This window comes from Rhinoderma darwinii, chromosome 1 (assembly GCF_050947455.1).
Source record: "Rhinoderma darwinii isolate aRhiDar2 chromosome 1, aRhiDar2.hap1, whole genome shotgun sequence".
Classification (NCBI taxonomy): domain Eukaryota; kingdom Metazoa; phylum Chordata; class Amphibia; order Anura; family Rhinodermatidae; genus Rhinoderma; species Rhinoderma darwinii.
Window position 1 is genome coordinate 529583619 of NC_134687.1, and position 17275 is coordinate 529600893.

Here is a 17275-nt window from a genome sequence, read left to right on the forward strand (position 1 = left end):
TGCAAAATGACTAGAAAATATAGTCAAGACATTGACAAGGTTAGAAATAATGATTTTTATTTGAAATAATAATTTTCTCCTTCAAACTTTGCTTTCGTCAAAGAATGCTCCATTTGCAGCAATTACAGCATTGCAGACCTTTGGCATTCTAGCTGTTAATTTGCTGAGGTAATCGGGAGAAATTTCACCCCATGCTTACAGAAGCCCCTCCCACAAGTTGGATTGGCTTGATGGGCACTTCTTGCGTACCATACGGTCAAGCTGCTCCCACAACAGCTCTATGGGGTTGAGATCTGGTGACTGCGCTGGCCACTCCATTACAGATAGAATACAAGCTGCCTGCTTCTTCCCTAAATAGTTTTTGCATAATTTGGAGGTGTGCTTTGGGTCATTGTCCTGTTGTAGGATGAAATTGGCTCCAATCAAGCGCTGTCCACAGGGTATGGCATGGCGTTGCAAAATGGAGTGATAGCCTTCTGTGGCGGAACGGGTGATGGTTACAGGCATTGTGCCATAGCTTAGATGGTGCCCGGTGCTAGATGGGGATATGTCCCCTCAAACTGCATTACGTTATGTTTGATAACCAATTGATTTATATTATATTGTATTCAGTGCTGCTTCACTGTCCTCCCCTCTAGGGTTAATCTTACACTGTAGGAGAATTAGTCACAGGCTGCAAGCGGGAACTTGTCTCAATGTAAATAAGAAAAAGGAGGGGGCAAGAGCAGAATGCACATGGCCTAATGCCTGAGGGAGGGGTGAGTGAGGGATATAGTGGTGCTGGATGAGTTCTCAGTTAGTTCCTGTCCAGGAGAGGATGAGATAGCAGTGTGAGCTGCAGGCAGGGGCTATCTACCTCAGAGATGGTACCTGACCTAGGGACAGTAATAGAGGACAAGTGCTGGAGTCCCATCTAACTAAGGAGGATCTGGAGACACCCCAAAGGATGAAAGGTACAGTGGAGAGACCCCATAGTGAGGTAGCCTGTCCCATCCAGCCCAGAGGGGAGAAGCAGCAGTGCATTGTTTCTGTGTGTGTCTGTCCTTGTTAATAAACACGCCGCTGTGGCTTGTCCCCTGTTAATCTGTGTCGCCTGAATCTATCGCCCACATTCTCTTGGCGTAAACCGACCCCCACTGACCCGGTTGCGCCACATTTGGTGGCAGCGGTGGGATAGATTCAGCCCGTTCTAGGGGAAGCGGAAGGGATAGGTACCCTGGTACCATCCCGCGCTTCGCGGCCAGACCTCAAGGGCGGACTGCCACACGTGCTGCAGTACAGGGGGACCACAGGCACCTAAATCCCCAGTCATAGAGCCTGACTCTATGGATCCTCCCGGCAGAGCAGAGGCTGTCCCCTATGGCAGCTACCTCCGAATTACACTCCAAGAGTTGTGCCGGTTCCGGCGCATTGCCTTCTCGTCCCGCGACATCAAGGATCGGCTGATTGAGAAGCTCCAAGCCTGGGACCTGGCGAACCCGGCCGAGATGGGAGAGATGGCCGAGCGTGACGTTGACTACTGCCCCGAAGAACCGGCCAGTCGCCAAGGAACCGGCCGTAGCGCCATCTCGGACGCCCAGGCCCTGCGGATGGGGGATCTGCTGACCGCTCTGGGGCCTCAAAGCTCCAAGGCCGATCGCCTGATCATCGTTGGGGCCGTGGCCCGTGCAGTGGCACCCCCAGAACCAACAACCCCAATCCCTGCCGGGCCCCGAAGACCCCAACTACGATACAACGACCTCCCCAAGTTGGATCCTTCGTCCACGGATATCGATGCGCACCTAACCATGCTGGAGACACAGCTACAGGTGCATGACGTCCCCACCACCGAATGGGCTCGCTACGTGGGGCCCAGCCTGCAAGGGAGGGCCCTTGAAGTCTACCGGAGCCTAGGTCCAGAGGACGGACGGGACTACGGTTGCCTCCGGGACGCCCTGCTGAAGAGGTATGCGATCACCCCAGAGACTTACAGAGAGCGGTTCCGTAATTTGACGCTCGCCGGCCAGGGTACCCATGTGGAACTGGCAGCCCAGCTCCGCTTAAGCTGCTCCAGGTGGGCCGAGGGAAAGAAGGCCTTCAGTCAGGAGGCCCTGGAGGACCTCGTCATTTTGGAGCAACTCCTCTCCAGGATGGAGGTCCCCGTTCATGCCTGGGTCGCAGACCGCCACCCCAGCACCCCTGAAGATGCCGCCACCCTGGCCGATGAGTTCTTGGCCCACCGACCCCAGTGGAGAAGCCTTCCGCGCCAGGACCAACGCAGAGAGCTCCGAGCCCCTACCAAAATAGCGGAACTACCCCGGCCAACTTCGATGAGACCCCAGCCGCAGCCTACGGCCGCCCTGATCCCTCCAAGGGTCCGCGGCCCTACGGACTCCCGCCAGTGTTATGGGTGCCACCAGCCGGGGCACATCCGACGGGATTGCCCCCTGGCCCAATCAACGGTGCCCTTTCCCAGACCAACCCCAACCCGGGTCGCCTTTTGCCCGGAGGCGGGCGACCCCGATGAGGGTGACCACCTCCTAGATGCACCAGAGGTGGAGGAGGTGGTCTACCACGTAGAGCTTGCGAGCCTCGTGACGAACCAGGTCCCTGCCAACATGCAGGGCCACCGACAGCCCGTGGTGCTGGGACGCCGCACCGTCCAGGGACTCCGTGACTCGGGGGCATCCCTCACCCTGGTAAGAGCGGACCTAGTTCCCCAGTCTAAGGTTCTTCCCCAGCGATTAGCCCGGATTGTCCTGGCGGACGGACAGCAGCGGTCCATTCCCCGCGCCAGAGTCTACCTGGACTGGGGCCCCGGGAAAGGGGAGGTCGAAGTCGGGCTCATGCCGGATCTCCCCGCCGATGTCTTATTGGGGAACGACCTTGGGAACGGTCTCACAAGTCAGTTCGCTGGGGCCGTGACCCGCAGCCAAGCCCGGGAGAACCTTTACCGGCCTCCACCACCGACCAGTGTAACCACCGAGGCTCCTCTCCCGGAAGCCCCGCTCGCCGAACCGCCGGTGGTAAGTACCCAAGCCCCTGACGCCTCACAACTGACCGACCCGTCGAACCCCCCGACAGACCTGGGGGAGGTGGATAGGGTCGCTTTTAGGGAGGCCCAGCATACGGATCCTTCCCTGTCCTCTGCCCGTAGCCTGGCCGATCGACCACCCAGTGGAGGGACACAGGCAGGGTTCCAGTGGGACAACGGGCTGTTGTACCGGGTCGAAGCCCCGACCAAGCCCGAGTCGCCCTGGACCGCCTCCAAACAGCTGCTTGTTCCCCAAGCCTACCGTGCACGACTGTTAGCCCTGGCCCACGATATACCCGCGGCGGGTCACACTGGGACCAGGTCCACCAGGACCCGGCTCTCGAAGGCTTTCTTTTGGCCAGGGCTGACTGAGGACATGCGGCGGTACCGAGCTTCGTGCCCTGTCTGCCAACGGGTGGCGGGGGCCCCGCGCAAGGTGCCACTCAAGCAGCTGCCCCTCATCCGAGAGCCCTTCCAGCGGGTGGCCATAGATCTATTTGGCCCCATTAATACCCCCAGCCGAGGGGGAAAGCATTACATCCTAACCCTGGTAGACTTTGCTACCAGATACCCGGACGCAGTGGCTCTGTCCTCCATAGATGCCGAGCACGTCGCCCAGGGACTCATGGACATCTTCAGCCAGGTGGGGTTCCCGCGTGAGGTACTCACAGACCAGGGATCTCAATTCCAGGGAGAACTCATGCAGGACTTCTGGAATCGGCACGGGGTGAGTTCTCTAAGAAACACCGCCTACCACCCCCAAACGAACGGATTGTGTGAAAGGTTCAACGGTACCCTCAAGCAGTTGCTACTCCGATACGTCCACTCGGAGGGGAGAGACTGGGACTGCTCCTTGCAGCAGCTTCTCTTTGCCTATCGAAAGGTGCCGCAGGAGTCTACCGGGCACTCCCCATTCGAGTTGCTGTTCGCAAGGCGGGTCCGGGGACCCTTGGACTTAGTCCGGGAAGGTTGGGAAGGGAAGTTTGCAAGCCCGGAGATCCCGATAGTAGACTATGTGAGCCAAATGCGGGAGCGCCTAGCACGGCTGATGGATTTGGCCCATCAGCGATTGGAAGTAGCTCGAAGCCATCAACGGGACGAGTACAACCGTAGCGCCCGACCCCGAGAGCTGGGGGTGGGGGAGAAGGTACTGGTCCTCGCGCCAGTACGAGGCAACAAGTTGCAAGCCAATAGGGCTGGACCGTACACTGTAGTGGGGCGACAGGGGACGACGAACTACCTAGTAGCCCACGACAAGGCAGAAAAGCGGGTACGGAACTACCACATAAACCGGCTCAAGGCCTATGTGGTAAGGGAGGTAGGAGCGGTCGCGATATGCTGCACGCCCATGGACAACCCTGACGTGGACCGCATCCCTGACCTACTGACAGAGGCCCGACGCCAGACAGGGCTGGCAGATGTGCAGCTTGAAGTCCAGCTATCGCGCTTGCAGAGTAGGGAGATGGGGGAGGTGTTAGCAGCCCAGGAGGCCCTGTTCACCGCGTCCCCCGGACGTACCTCCCTAGTCGCTCACGAGGTCGACACTGGGGGAGCCCGACCCCTGAGGCAGCCCGCGTTCCGAGTGGCTCCCTCAGTGCTGACCGCGATGAGAAAAGAAGTAGAAGAAATGCTGGAGATGGGGGTCATTGTACCATCTCACAGTCCTTGGGCCGCCGGCGTTGTGTTGGTCCGCAAGAAGGACAAAACCACGAGGTTCTGTGTAGACTACCGGCGGCTGAACGAGGTAACCGTTACAGATGCCTATCTGATGCCCCGGATTGATGAGCTGCTCGATAGGCTGGGAGGGGCACGCTTCGTGTCCACTCTGGATCTCAGCAAGGGCTACTGGCAGATTCCTCTAACCAAGGAAGCCCAAGAGCGCTCGGCGCTCATCACCCCGTTCGGCCTGTTTGAATTTACGTGCATGCCGTTCTGGATGAAGAACGCCCCCGCGACCTTCCAGAGGGTGGTCGACCGGATCCTCGTGGGGTGTCAGGAGTTTGCCCAGGCCTACCTGGATGATATCGCTATCTTTAGCGAGACATGGGAGGAACACTTGGGGCACGTGGCGCAGATCCTGGAGCGCATCCGGTACGCCGGCCTCACCATCCGCCCCGACAAGTGCCAGATGGGGATGGCAGAAGTCGCCTACCTGGGGCACCAAGTGGGCAGCGGACAGCTCCGCCCCGAGCCGGCCAAGGTGGAGGCCAATCTCCAATGGCCCCGGCCGGCCAACCAGAAGCAGGTTAGGGCCTTTCTGGGAGTCACAGGGTACTACCGAAAATTCATCCCTCAGTATAGTACCCTGGCCAAGCCCTTGACCGACTTGACGTCCAAAAGGTTCAGTCGACTGATGCCCTGGTCCCCTGACTGTGAGGCGGCCTTCGGGAGCCTTAAGACTGCCCTCTCCATCTCCCCTGTCCTGGCTGCCCCTGACTTCCACCGGCGGTTCATAGTCCAAACTGATGCCTCAGACGTCGGGCTGGGAGCGGTACTGAGTCAAGTGGACAAGGCGAGCCACGAACACCCGGTCGCGTACCTCTCCCGGAAGCTGCTGGACCGAGAGAGGGCATACGCAACCATTGAGAAGAAGTGCCTGGCTGTCGTGTGGGCTCTAAAGAAGCTCCAGCCCTACGTTTATGGGATGGAGTTCACAATAGTCACAGACCACAGTCCTCTCAGTTGGTTGAACCAAACCGCCGGGGACAATGGGCGTTTACTACGGTGGAGCCTGGCCTTACAATCCTATAACTTTACCATCTCTCATAAAAAGGGCCGGGACCACAGGAATGCTGATGGACTCTCTCGGCAGCAGGACACTGATGGGCGGAGACTGACAGCACCGGGCCCAGATCTCATCACTGACCCGACAGAGGGTCAGCAGGACTGATTCTGGATCTTAACTGGGGGATGTCTGTGGCGGAACGGGTGACGGTTACAGGCATTGTACCCAAATAAAGGTTAAGCCTGCCGCAAACCGTCGCACTCCCGCCATCCGGGTGCCATAGCTTAGATGGCGCCCGGTGCTAGATGGGGATATGTCCCATCAAACTGCATTACGTTATGTTTGATAACCAGTTTATTTATATTATATTGTATTCAGTGCTGCTTCACTGTCCTCCCCTCTTGGGTTAATCTTACACTGTAGGAGAATGAGTCACAGGCTGCAAGAGGGAACTTGTCTCAATGTAAATAAGAAAAAGGAGGGGGCAAGAGCAGAATGCACATGGCCTGATGCCTGAGGGAGGGGTGAGTGAGGGATATAGTGGTGCTGGATGAGTTCTCAGTTAGTTCTTGTCCAGGAGAGGATGATATAGCAGTGTGAGCTGCAGGCAGGGGCTATCTACCTCAGAAATGGTACCTGACCTAGGGACAGTAATAGAGGACAAGTGCTGGAGTCCCATCTAACTAAGGAGGATCTGGAGACACCCCAAAGGATGAAAGGTACAGTGGAGAGACCCCATAGTGAGGTAGCCTGTCCCATCCAGCCCAGAGGGGAGAAGCAGCAGTGCATTGTTTCTGTGTGTGTCTGTCCCTGTTAATAAACGCGCCGCTGTGGCTTGTCCTCTGTTAATCTGTGTCGCCTGAATCTGTCGCCCACATTCTCTTGCCGTAAACCGACCCCCACTGACCCGGTTTCGCCACACCTTCCTTATTCAAAATCCCTTTTACCTTGTACAAATCTCCCACTTTACCAGCACCAAAGCAACCCCAGACCATCACATTACCTCCACCATGCTTGTCAGTTGGCGTCAGGCACTCTTCCAGCATCTTTTCAGTTGTTCTGCGTCTCACAAATGTTCTTCTGTGTGATCCAAACACCTCAAACTTCGATTCGTCTGTCCATAATACTTTTTTCCAATCTTCCTCTGTCCAATGTCTGTGTGCTTTTGCCCATATTAATCTTTTCCTTTTATTAGCCAGTCTCAGATATGTTTTTTTCTTTGCCACTCCCGGAGTTGCCTCTGCACTGTAGACGTTGACACTGGCGTTTTACTGGTACTATTTAATGAAGCTGCCAGTTGAGGACCTGTGAGGCGTCTATTTCTCAAACTAGAGACTCTAATGTACTTGTCTTGTTGCTCAGTTGTGCAGCGGGGCATCCGACTTCTCTTTCTACTCTGGTTAGAGCCTGTTTGTGCTGTCCTCTGAAGGGAGTAGTACACACCGTTGTAGGAAATCTTCAGTTTCTTGGCAATTTCTCGCATGGAACAGCTATCATTTCTAAGAACAAGAATAGACTGTCGAGTTTCACATGAAAGCTCTCTTTTTCTAGCAATTTGGAGAGTTTAATCGAACCCACAAATGTAATGCTCCAGATTCTCAACTAGCCCAAAGGAATGTCAGTTTTATAGCTCCTCTAAACAGCAAAAATGTTTACAGCGGTGCTAACATAATTGCACAAGGGTTTTCAAGTGTTTTCCAATCATCCATTAGCCTTCTAACACAGTTAGCAAACACAATGTACCATTAGAAAACTAGAGTGATGGTTGCTGGAAATAGGCCTCTATACACCTATGTAGATATTGCATTAAAAAAAAGACGTTTGCAGCTAGAATAGTCATTTAGCACATTAACAATGTATAGAGTGTATTTCTGAATAATTTAATGTTATCTTCATTGAAAAAAACTGTGCTTTTCTTTCAAAAATAAGGAAATTTCTAAGTGACCCTAAACTTTTGAATGGTAGTGTATATGTACTGAGCTTGGTTCTAGTGCTGTATTTATGTACTGAGGTTTGTTCTGGTGCTGTATATATGTATGGGCTTGGTTCTAGTGCTGTATTTATGTACTAAGCCTGGTTCTAAAGCTGTATATATGTATGAGCTTAGCTGTAGTACTGTATATATGTCAAAGCTTGGTTCTGGATCTGTAATTATATAGGATATATTTATAATAACAAACTTGCAGGGCAGATGGAATTGTTCTCAATTCATTGTATATTTAATGGGAATCGGTCAGGTAGTTTTAACCCCTTGAACTGCCACCATGTGGTAATACATGACCTGACAATATTTCCAAACATTCCCTTGTATGTTTTTTTAAGATGCAGCAAAATCTTTAAAATCCACATTTTAAACAGCGCACACTATATGCTAATTACTATATAAAGGGTCATGGGGCAGTGCCGCCATCCTGAAGCGTCACATAGTCCTGCCTCAAAACCCACCTTTCCATGTTTGAGTGACATTTCCCTGGCTGATACAACTTTCTCGAATGCGCCATTGCCTCGTGGCACTATACAGGGACTGTGTGTAGACAGGGTGCCTGCAGGGCACTCACATTTTCCTACATGTTTCCTTTTGTGTGCATCCATCTCCCATTCCTCTTGGGTGTGTGTACATCCCCCGCCTGTCATTTCTTCTATCATTCCCTCATCCTACCATAGCATTGGCTCAGCATGTGAAGGGTGCAGCAGGAGTCTGGGGGCCGGAAGAGAAAGAGGAAGGGAGAGTGAGGCAGGAAAAGCAGAGACAGAGAGAGATACTGAGGACGGTGTGTTCTATTAATAGCACAGAGATTAGCATGATCTGAAGTGATGGAGAGAGGGCTGTGATTGGACTGGTGCCTGTTTGAGGCACAGAGCAGAAGATAAGTTAACACTGGGAAGTGAAGTTAGGGCTTGGAACATCAGGAAGTAGTGTTAACCCTGTGTTGTCTGTGAGTCGCCCCCACCAGAAGATCGCTTACAAGTGTGGCATATGTTAATAATAATAATAATCTTTATTTATATAGCACCAACATATTAAGCAGTACTTTACATTGTAGAGGGAACATGAAACAAACAATATCAGACATTACATAGTGACAAAGTTCATTTACAATTCAAACCTGAGGAGTGAGGACCCTGCTCGCAAGAGCTTACAATCTATGAGGAAATAAAGGAGACACGAAGTGTAACAGTGTTTGTTCTGTACAATAGACCGGACATTTTTATACACATGGGATGGTAACATAAAGCTGCATGAGCCGGTCACCAGCCAGTATCCGTGTATGACGGACATGAAGAGAAGGAGTGTGAGGGAATCTTATTCTGATGACTAATCTAAAAGGAGGGCCATGGAAAGGAGTCAGATCAGGGAATGTTATAGGCCTGTCTAAATAGATGTGTTTTCAGGGCACGTTTAAAACTGTGGATATTGGAAATTAATCTGATTGTCTGGGGTAGCACATTCCAGAGGACGGATGCAGCACGAGAAAAATCTTGGAGACGGGAGTGGGAAGTTCGGATTATGGAGGATTTTAATCTATGGTCGTTGGCAGAACGTAGAGCCCGAGCAGGGCGGTAGACAGAGATGAGGGAGGAGATGTAAGGAGGTGCAGCACTGTGGAGAGCTTTGTGGGTGAAAGTAATAAGTTTGAATTTTATTCTGAAGTGGATGGGCAACCAGTGCAGTGACTGGCACAGATTAGAGGCGTTGGTGTAGCGGTTGGTTATAAATATGAGCCTGGCTGCTGCATTGAGGATAGATTGGAGAGGGGAGAGTTTGGTGAGGGGAAGACTGACTAGTAATGAGTTACAGTAGTCAAGACGAGAGTGAATCAGAGCAACAATGAGAGTTTTGGCGGTTTCCTCCGTAAGAAAAGAGCGCATTCTGGAGATATTTTTGAGGTGAAAATGATAGGAGCGTGAAAGTGATTGAATGTGAGGAGTAAAGGAAAGATCTGAGTCAAAAATAACCCCGAGACAGCGGGCGCGCTGCTTAGGAGTTATGATAGTGCCACACACAGGGAAGGAGACATCAGGTTTAGGTAGGTTAGTAGATGGTGGGAACACAAGGAGCTCAGTTTTAGAAAGATTCCGTTTCAGATAGAGAGAGGACATGATGTTAGAGACAGCGGACAGACAATCACTGGTGTTTTGTATTAGAGCAGGGGTGATGTCACGGAAAGTGGCATATAATTGGGTGTCATCAGCGTAGAGATGGTACTGGAAGCCAAATCTGCTGATGGTTTGTCCAATAGGAGCTGTGTAGAGAGAAAAGAGAAGCAGACCTACGACTGATCCCTGAGGAACCCCGATAGCAAGGGGAAGAGGAGAAGAAGTGGAACCAGCAAAGGACACACTGAACGAGCGGTCAGAGAGATAGGAGGAAAACCAAGAGAGCGCAGCGTCCTTGAGGCCAATAGAGTGGAGCATGTTAAGTAGGAGTTTGTGGTCTATAGTATCAAAGGCTGCAGAGAGATCCAGAAGAATCAGTAGAGAGTATTTGGCATTAGATTTAGCCGCCAAGAGATCATTTGAGACTTTAGTAAGGGCAGTTTCTTTGAAGTGTAGAGTGCGGAAACCAGATTGTAAGGGGTCTAGAATGGAGTTAGCAGAGAGATAGCGGATAAGGCGAGAGTAGACCAAGCATTCCAGGAGTTTGGAGATGAAGGGCAGATTAGAGACTGGTCTGTAGTTAGCAGCGCTGGATGGGTCAAGAGTTGGTTTTTTCAGTAATGGGTTTATAATGGCATGTTTAAAAGAGGAGGGAAAGATGCCAGAGGAAAGAGAGAGGTTGAATATTTTAATTAGGTGACCAGTGACAGCTGGGGAGAGGGACTGGAGGAGGTGTGAGGGGATAGGATCACTTGGACAGGTAGTAGTACGAGGAGAAGAAGAGTGGAGCCTAGAGACTTCTTCTTCTGTTATTGGGTCAAATGCTGAGAGTGAAGAAGAGGGAGTGCGGGAGGGAAGGGGATCGATGTTACTAGGGGACTGGGAGATAATATCATGGCGGATGTTGACAATTTTAACTTCAAAATAAGTGGCCAGATCTTCAGCACTGAGATCTGTGATTGGCGTCTGCACTTTAGGACTAAGGAGGGAGTGAAAAGTATCAAAGAGGCATTTTGGATTAATAGATAGTGTGGAGATGAGAGAGGTGAAATAGACTGGTTTGGCTCGGTGAAGGGCAGAGTTGTAAGTTCTCAGCATAAATTTGTAATGGAGGAAATCTGTATCCAAATGCGATTTTCTCCACAGTCGTTCAACACATCTCAAGCACCGCTGAAGAAAGCGGGATTGAGGCGTGTGCCAGGGTTGTTGTCATCTTTGTCAAGTGGTTCGGATTGTAGTGGGGGCTGCTTCAACCAATGCATTCTTGAGAGTGTTATTGTAAAGTTTGGCAGCCGGATTGGGACAGGAGAGGGAAGAGATAGGGGACAATGTGGACTGTAGACTGTCTGTGAGTTTCTGAGTGTTAATGTCATGTAGATTTCTGTATGTCTGATACGTAGGGATGACCTAAGAAGGCAGATAATATTTGATAGTAAAGGAGAGAAGGTTGTGGTCAGAAAGCGGGAGAGAAGAGTTAATGAAGTCAGAAACTGAGCAGAGACGGAAGAAGACCAGGTCAAGTGAATGCCCGTCCTGATGTGTAGGAGAGTTAGTAAGTTGTGACAGACCTAGGGACGAGGTTAAAGATAGAAACTGGGAGGCACATGGGGAGATTAGGTTATCAATGGGGATGTTGAAGTCACCCATGATGAGAGTGGGTGTTTCAGAGGATAGAAATTGTGGAAGCCAGGCAGCAAAATGATCCAGGAATTGGCGGGGTGAGCATGGGGGGCGGTAGACAACTGCCACTCGGAGGGAAAAAGGGTAAAAGAGTCTGAGTGTGTGGACTTCAAAAGAGGCAAATGTGAGTGAGGGCACCGGGGGAATGACCTGGAAAGTGCAGTGTGGGGAAAGAAGTATACCTACTCCTCCACACTGCCTGTTCTCAGGTCTGGGGGCATGAGAGAACTGGAGTGAATTCAAATATGTTGAATTAAAGCAGTGACTTGCTATTGAAAACTGAGTTAAAGGAAAGTGGCCTGTCAAGGAACAGAGACACGTGGAACGAATGAATCACCAGACACCAGCAACGGACCAAAAGTGAGTACTGCATTCCCCTTATAGTGGTCATTTCGCAGGGTAGTGGCTAGCTCCCACGTCGACCCGTGAAGGCGCAGAGCGAACCAAATATCAACCCCCCGCCGCAGCCAAGGGTGACGGAGCATAGCCTCCAGTCTTGGGGAGTCCGCGAAGGGTAGTGGATAGCCCCACCGTGACCCGCAGAGGTGGCCTTGCAACCTGCCGTACCAAATATATACGGAGGTTGAGGTGCAGCCACTAGGAGAAAGACCCTCTCAAGACCCCCCCCCCCAATCATAAAGCCGGAGGTTCGTCTGCACCCATAGCATCTAAGCTTTGTTGCATATATCCAGTGATGCAGAAAGTTGAAGTTATACTTGTTGCACCGTAAACCTTTAAGTAAACACATTAGCAAAAACTTCAAGCAGTGTCAGTGTTTATTTGCGGACCCCGCTACAAATTGGCGGAGTTGGGCAGAATCAAACACGACACAGAAGAAATGGAAACAGCCAGTAGTAGCAGTGGAGCCCCGGCACCAGCCACTGTCGTGATTCCTATGGAAGCTGCGTTGATGAACATCCCCAAGTTTGATGGACAAAAAGTTCAGATCTTTGACTGGGCAGAGAGGGTGCGAACGGCCGCCCGATTGTTTTAAGTACCCCCGGTCCGGGGGTGAACCTAGCCCCTATAGAAAGACGACCCCCCCCCCACACAAATCTATCCAAGTAACCACAGCCGGACGTTCTGACTTGCTGCTGAGTTCAATAGCATGCTCTTGGACTGTTGTAGTCCGCAGGCCTAAACCAGACTGTGTTCTACGAGAGAAAACTGTGGGGCAGGGAGTCAACTGACCAGGGCTGGCTGGCACATTTTAGCCTGGAGGCAAGCACACAGCACTTTCCCAAGAGTAGCGGCCCATTTTGGGGGCATTGTGCAATTGCTGAGTTTGTCCTCCCTAACACCACCGCTATAGAACTGCTACAGGTCAATGGAAAAATCTTCCACCAGAGGAAAACATGTTTCCCAATGGTGGAGTAAAAGAAAGCTTCACCCGAGCCTGGGACCTGGTACTCTGCCATGTGGAAAAAATGTTCCTTATGGCTTAAGACTTTTCAGTTGACAGGTAGCAGAGTTTGAAGGGGAATTATAATTTTTTTTTTACCTCTTGATTCTAGTGCATTGCAGGGGAGAAGGAAAGTGCATATATTTTTATTTTTCATACTTTTTTTTTTCCCGGTTGGTTCCAATGGACCGTTTGGACTACGCCGTAGATTTATTTGACTACTTTGATGATCTATGTTTTTGTTTTTTTAAATAAAATGGTGAAAGCGGGTTGTGTGAGGGAGTTTTTATTTCAATTAAAAAATGTTTCTTATGTCCATGTGTTTTTTTAATACATTATTACCGCCAGTGTAATGGCCGCTATCTGATTGACAGCATCCATTACTAAGGCTGGTGCTTACTGTTAACCAGTAAAAAGGCTAGCACCAACCTCCCATTATTACCCCGGTACCCAACACTGCCAGAGGTACCGGGAAGAGCCGGGTACAATCCAATACCTGAACATATGAAGCGACGGCCGGGCACCGTCATCCCTTCAGATGGTCGGGTCTTGGATCGTACCTGGCTCTTCCTGGTACCCCTGATAGCGGTGGATACTGGGGTAATAATGGGAGGTTGGTGCTAGCCTTTTTACTGGTTAACAGTAAGCGGCTATTACGAATACGGTAATAAAGTATAAAAAAAAAGACATACTATTTTTTTAATTGAAATAAAAACTCCCTCACATAACCCTCTGACCATTTTATTAAAAAAAATTTAGATCATCAAAGTAATCCAACGAATCTACGACGTTGTCCAAATGGTCCAGCGAAACCTGCAAAACAAAACAACCAGTATAAAAAATACTTCTACTCACCTACTGCAGTCTCTTGTCTTCTGTCTTCTCCCCTGCGCTGCAATAGAAACTAGAGGTCAATGAACTGTAGTTCCTATTGTGGCGTCCGGGACCTAGAGATCCAGTAGAAATATTAATCGTTATTAATAATTCTGACGCATCTGGGAGGTCCCGTGCACCAGAAAATGCTAACGCAGGGACTCCTAAAGTGACAGAAGAGTCCCTGTATTAGCTACGTGACCGGGGTTACTAGCAGTACATTGAAGTGTTAGGTAAGGGTGTGGGGCAGGAGGAGGCGGCAATTCAAATGAATAGATGGGCGGTCCTGCATTCACAGCAGGCAGGGCCTGGCAATTAATTTCAATTGACAGACAACTCCTGCAATGACTGCAGTGGCTGTCGCTCTTAGATAAAATGGTGCCCGTCTTCCCCCTAGAAGCGAGGGTCGCTGTGGGTCCCTGTGAACCGTATATGCCACAGAGCAGGCACAGGTCAAAGCTAAAATGGCTCCAGCAGGAGATAGGAAAGTAGGGATGGGAGCCGACCCTATGCCCTGAGTGCGCCATATAGAACCTGTGTATGTGTCATGCAGAAACACGTACACAGGTGCTAATAAAGATGGCTGCCCCATCTTTATTAGTACAAATATATGAATAAATACACTTACATTAGGGAACATTAAAATAGTTAGAAAAAATAGGCTCATAACTTAAAACACAAAAAAAATACAAAAAAAACTTTCCTTAAGGCCTCATGCACACGACCGTGTTTTTGCGTCCGCAATTCCCCCGAAAATCCACGGGAGAATTGCGGCACCATTCTTTTCTATGGGGCCGTGCACACGACCGTAGTTTTTGCGGACCGTGCACGGCCCGGGAGCCCGGACCGCAGAAAGAACGGGCATGTCTTATTACGGCCCGGTTCTGCGGTCCGGGCTCATTGAAAACAATGGCCGCGGCCATGTGCATGTGCGGGCGGCCTGCGGCTGACAGTCCGCTGGCAGTCTGCAGCCGGCCGACCCGAAAATCACGGCCGTGCACACGGCTACGGTCGTGTGCATGAGGCCTAAGGGTATGTTCACACTGAGTTTTTTGCAGGCAGAAAATTCTGCCTCAAAATTCCATTTCGCATTTTGAGGCAGATTTTGATCTGCCTGCACGCCGTTTGCCGCGCTTTTCGCTCGTGCCCATTGAGCGCAACGGGCAAAAACGCTGCGAAATACACTTTCTCTGCCCCCCATTGATATCAATGGGAGGAAAGAGATGTAAACGCCCAAAGATAGGGCATGCCGCTGATTTTTCCCGCGAGATAGTTTTTCAGCTCGCGGGAAAAAAACACCTCCGCCTCCCATTGAAATCAATTTAGACCGTTTTTTGGCCCGTTTTCCGACGTGGTTTTGATCATTGGGGTTCTGAGCACTTAGCACTCCCCGATCGCTAAAACGAAACAGCAAAAGTGCTCAAGTGAGCGTTGTGCCGCTTCGTTTCTTATTGGCTTTCGTGTGTATATATATATATATATATATATTGTGAGACAGTGACAGGTAAAGTCATTGAGGGAAGGTACATTTCCCCTAGAATCCTGTCATATGTTTCCTAGGCTCCAGGGAATGAGTAGTTCTTGCAATAGAAAGCTCTAGCTTTCCAATCTCGGCTTAAGGAAAAGCCGGAAAAAGGGCCTGGAGTTGGATTGGAGAAGAGCAGGGCGGGTTCCCCAATCCCTAGTCCATCTCTGTTTGTAGGACAAGGCTGCTGCTCAATTAGCTGCACCTGTAGCCTGTGTATAAAAAGGTGCAGACACAGTGTGTGTGAGTCTCACCCCTGACTCAGACTGGAGACTACTAAGGCTGGAGTAGCCTGTATTCTATGTGAGTAAAGACCTGTGTTACTTTGTGTCCAGTGCCTGGTAGGAAGGCACTCGGTATAGTTAGATAATATCTTGTTTAGTTAGTGCTCAGACGAGCAGGATTTATTTTGTATTTTGCCTTGTTGTACAAGAGGCTGTTTCTTTGACAAGAATAAAAACACAGGCAAAACCCTGTTATGACTTTTAATGCACGGTGTCCCTGTCTCTGGCTACAAAGAAACCGCTGTACCAACCTCTCCTGATGCTAAACCCTCACAATATATATATATATATATATATATATATATATATATATAACCCAGAAATCAGGCAGCACTCCAAAATATAAGCAAGGTAGAAAGAGGTGCTTTATTGGTCCATACAAATCACGACGTTTCAGCTCAACACAGGAGCCTTTTTCAAGTGTCACTTGAAAAAGGCTCCTGTGTTGAGCTGAAACGTCGTGTTTTGTATGGACTAATAAAGCACCTTTTTCTACCTTGCTTATATTTGTCCCACCCACATACGATTTACAAGGCTGTGCGGCTGACATTTGTATTTTATATATATATATATATATATATATTTATTGCGCACACACACACACACACACACACACATATATACGTACATACATACGTTACACGCACACACACAAACACACACACACACACGCGCGCGCGCACACACACACACACACTATGGCCCTATGGCCTCATGCACACGACCGCACTGGTTAGTTGTGCATTGGTGTATCTTTAGGATTCACAAATCCACAACAATTCACCATTATTGGCAAATCCGGACCGTAAAATTACTTGTCTTGAGTTTTTGCGGTCCGGATTTGCAGCCCCCATACGGATCAGTGTAAACCACGGTCGTGTGCATAGGGCCATAGAAATTAATGGATCCGCAAATATGCGGATAAATTACCACTGAGAAAAAAACGGTCATGTGCATGAGGCCATACTGTACGTATGTACATACACACTTTGATACATACACAAATATATATACACACCCACACACACCCACACACACACACACACACACACACACACACACACACACAGTACGTACATTACATACTCGTGTGTGTGTATATTATATATATATATATATATATATACACACACACACACACACACATACAGTACAGACATTACATCCTCACATATATATATATATATATATATACACAAATACATTACAAATACAGTACACACTACACATACAGTACACACTACACATACACATTACACTTACCTTTTGTGCAGGCTGCTACCTATTTGGATATTCTCTCGCCATGCAGGGAGACTACAGAGAAAATCAGGAAGAGGTGGTGATTTCCCATGAGCCTCTTCATGCCGGCAGTGCAGTGCAAACACGTGCTGCACGCTACACTCTCCGTCCCGACACTAAGCAGGATCATATTACAATAGGGACAGGAGAGTGGAGAGCAGCGGGGGAAGTGGAGGGGGGGTTATTAAGGTGGCACAGGAGGGATGTTTTCTAAAGGAGGCAGCACATCTTGCAGCTGATAATAAGTGGTGTAAAGTCGGCCAGCAGCTCTGTAATGCCGCCCCCCTCTGACACTCTGCAGTGTGCCGCCTGAAGCCAGAGGCTCAACTCACCTCATGGTAGGTGCGGCCCTGCCCCGGTCCATCAAGCAGATCTA